The sequence below is a fragment of the Otolemur garnettii genome, unplaced genomic scaffold, assembly GCF_000181295.1.
Source record: "Otolemur garnettii isolate 467f Iridium unplaced genomic scaffold, OtoGar3 scaffold00066, whole genome shotgun sequence".
Lineage (NCBI taxonomy): Eukaryota > Metazoa > Chordata > Mammalia > Primates > Galagidae > Otolemur > Otolemur garnettii.
The window spans coordinates 5,876,635-5,880,196 of record NW_003852461.1 but is presented as its reverse complement, the minus strand read 5'-3'; positions in this window follow the sequence as shown (position 1 = coordinate 5,880,196).

The following is a 3,562-nucleotide window of genomic DNA, read 5'->3' as shown; positions in this document are numbered from 1 at the left end:
TACTTGAGAGGCTGAGGCAAGAGAATTGCCTGAGCCCAAGAGTTGGAGGTTGCTGTGAGCTGTGATGCCATGGCACTGTACATGGGGACAAAGTGAGACTTTCAAAAAAAAGAAAAGAAAAGTTGCAGTCCATAGCACTAGACCTCTTGGGGATTAAATTGGTTCATGGGCAGCTGGGGACCTTGGCTATTTCTAAGAAAGAATGTTGTCCCACCAACCTTTCTGTAGCCTGTTAAGATTGTTTACATGCTTCTTCCATGGGCCAGTTTTTCTCCCAGCCTATTCAATGTCTATAGCTTAGAGCTTTGAGCAATGTTCTGTCGTGGACTCAGATCAGACTTGGTCCCCAACTCTGCTGCTCACTCACCAAGAGACCTTCTGTAATCATTTTCCTACTCTTGGCCTCAGTTTATTCATTAGTAAAATGTAAGTATCATTTGCATCCTAACTAACTCAAGCACCTTGGTTTAACAAGACCAAAAAAGAATGCTTATTTTTGCTCCTCAAACCTCAGCTCATCCCCCTTCAGTGAAAGGCACCAGTGTCATCCATTTGCCGCTTCCTTTCCTTACCCACTTCACGCCGTTCACCCCTGCCGACTTGAATTCCTCAGAGAGGGAGCATTTTGTATTTGCAATGTATTTAAGTGGATGTATTTTAACCTTTTATTCTGAAATAATCTTGACTTATAGAAATGTTGCAACACTGACACACAAAAAATTCAATGCATACTTCCCCTGGACTTCCCCAGCGTGAGCACTTTCCTGGGTCTGCTCCCTCCCTCTCCCTCGCTCTCCTCTCTCTCCTGCTGCCCGCTCAAGTTTCAGCTGAAATGCCTCCTCTTAAAGTCACCGTCCCAAGCCAAGGCCCTGCCCCACGACACCATCCCAGTGGTGGTTCTCTGCAGAGTGTTCAACTCCAGCTGATATTTTTCTTGGCTCTTCATTTACCGGGTTCCTCCCTACCTCCCCGAGGAGGATAAGAGTCTTGTGAGAGCATCGGCCTCGTGACCTTTTCCTTGTTTGCTGCCGAATCCTCAGAACCCAGAACAGAACCCAGAACAGGGCTTCCAAGATCTGGGTTCCCACAGAACTATTTGGCTGAGTAAGTGACTCGGGGCACTGCTGTGTCTGGCCTGTGTGGAGCACACAAAGAGGGGACATCCTCTTGACCCTCTGCCAGCTGTCACGTCCGTCCCCATCGTGGAAATACTTGCCTTATCTTTTCCTAGGAGGGGGTTGCTTAAAACACAGCTAACATTTAGGTGTCCATTCTCCACGACAGAGAGAAACCCACACTCTCACACACATGCACAGAGCAGGAGGCAGGATGGCTGGCTGAGGAATTTACCTGTGAACTCTGGAGCCAGACTGCTTAGTTCACTTGTAGGTTCTGACACTGCTGTGTGACCTTAGACAAGCGACTTAAACACTGTGTCTCTTTATATGTAAAACAGAGACAATAAAAATCACTTCTTCATAAGCTCGTTTCCTGATTAAATGAATTAATAGATTTAAAATGCCTAGAGCCATGCCTAGCATGGTGAGTGTTCAGTAAGTGTCATCGTAATATGTAGTAGCCACCTAGGGAGAGCAGATGATCCACGCAGCCTTATAACCCTCTCTCTCCACTTAGCAGAAAGGTCCTCAGTATTCTGTATCCACTGATATTCTTTTACCACATAATCATTAATGGCTCACTTCTGTCACCATGTAGATGCAATGGACGTTTTCTTAGGTATTTAAGCTGCTTCCCGTTTTTCCTCCCAGTGACACAGCATGGGACGTCCTTGGGCGTCAGTTCTGCCCGTCAGCAGCTCCTTCTCCCGATTGTGCTCCTAGAAGTGGAACCGTCGGGTCAAAGGCTGAGCGTATTTTCTGACCTGAGATATGGATCCCAAGTGTCCGAGACAGGTTATCCCAACAGAGGCGTTTCCTCTGGGGCCCAAGTCCAGCGGTCAGGGCGGTTCCTAATCTCAGCCATTTCCCCACGGCCCCGTCCCCCCACGCCAGTCAGGCTGCAGCCTGTGTGTTCAGCTGAGGCCACTGCAGTTCCCAACAATCCTGTTTACTCAGCTCTGGGCAGGAACACAACCTGGATGTTCTCTCTTCAGGGGCTATCACGGAACTTTTGCTTTGAACTTCATCCAAGAGAATAAAAACAAACACATCTACCATGTCTGCTCTTCCACCACGGGCCTCTCCCCTGGCACTTGGTCCTGCTGGCTGACTGTGTTTACAAAAGCATCTGCACTCCCAGACCCTCTTCAGTCGTGGTTTCCCCACTCTTGCCACTCAGCAGAAACCTTTTTGTTGTTTCGGGCTAACTCATGCTCTGCTTCTCCCAGGAGCACTGCTCCCCTGCGATCTGAGCCTCCCCGAGTGGGGGAGGGAAAGCTCTGGGAAGTGGAGCCAGACACATCTGGGCTGGGCAGCGGCTCAGCTCGGCCCCAGCTGTGTGTACTTCTCCTAGAGGTTTCCTTTCTGTGGTCATGTCCTCTGCTGAAACCACAGGCAAAACGATGGTCCGAACGTGACCCTCTCAGTGTCCGTGGAGGTGGTGTCTTTAAAAGCTCCGTGAAGGATTTTACCAAGGCAGGTGACGTACAGAAAGAGAATGATGGTCTCTCTCACCTTCTCTCCATCAAGAGAAAGATCCACTTCCAACTCTCTTTGGAAGTGCTCTAAACTTCCTCTTTGTTCTTCCTAAATAAAATCTCTCTTTGTTACTGTGAAAGAAAAAAAGAGAGAATGGTGCACTGGGCTTAGCTTTTGGTCTGCTTGCTGGCACGCTGAGCTGTGGGTGCTGTTTCCTGGACCCCCTAGAGAAGGGAGGCTGCTTTGTCTCCCAGAGGATCTGAGCAATCCTTACACGTCCTCTCTGCCACTACCTTAGTTAAATAGAATCGATTGTCATAGAGGGCGGTTAGGCCAAGACTAGCACTCAAGTCAAAAGGGTCCTGACCCTGGCCAGGATGCTCCAAGATGGCCGTGTAAACTGTAGCAGCATCTGCCTCCAAAGGTGGGAGCTCCACCCAACTCCCATGCAGCACCCTCCATGCAGGAGGATAAGAACCTCTGCAGGAGAAAAAGAAAAGCCTAAAGACTTAAGAGGAAGGTCACAGCTCTCAGCACTCCAGGCGAGCTGCCCACGGCCTGTGTGTGTGTCGGGGGGCGGGGGGGGGCACTGCCCCTACACCTAGATCAGATGCTCCATTCTCACACGATCACACCTCAAGTGCACATAGAGAACAGGCCTTTTAATAAAGAGAATCTCAGATGAATTAAGGCATAAGAATTCAGAGTTCCTTGAGCTGGGAATCAACCAAGAATGGATTAACAAAGTGTGGAGTGTACACCATGGACTACTGTTCAGCCATAAAAAGACGGAGACTTTACATCTTTTGTATGAACCTGGATGGAGTTGGAGAATATTCTTCTTAATAAAGTATCACAAGAATGGAAAAGCAAGTGTCCAATGTACTTGGTACTGATATGAAACCAGTAGATGAACAACTACAGGCCCACACAAGAGAAAGACATAATTATACTCAAATGGGCGG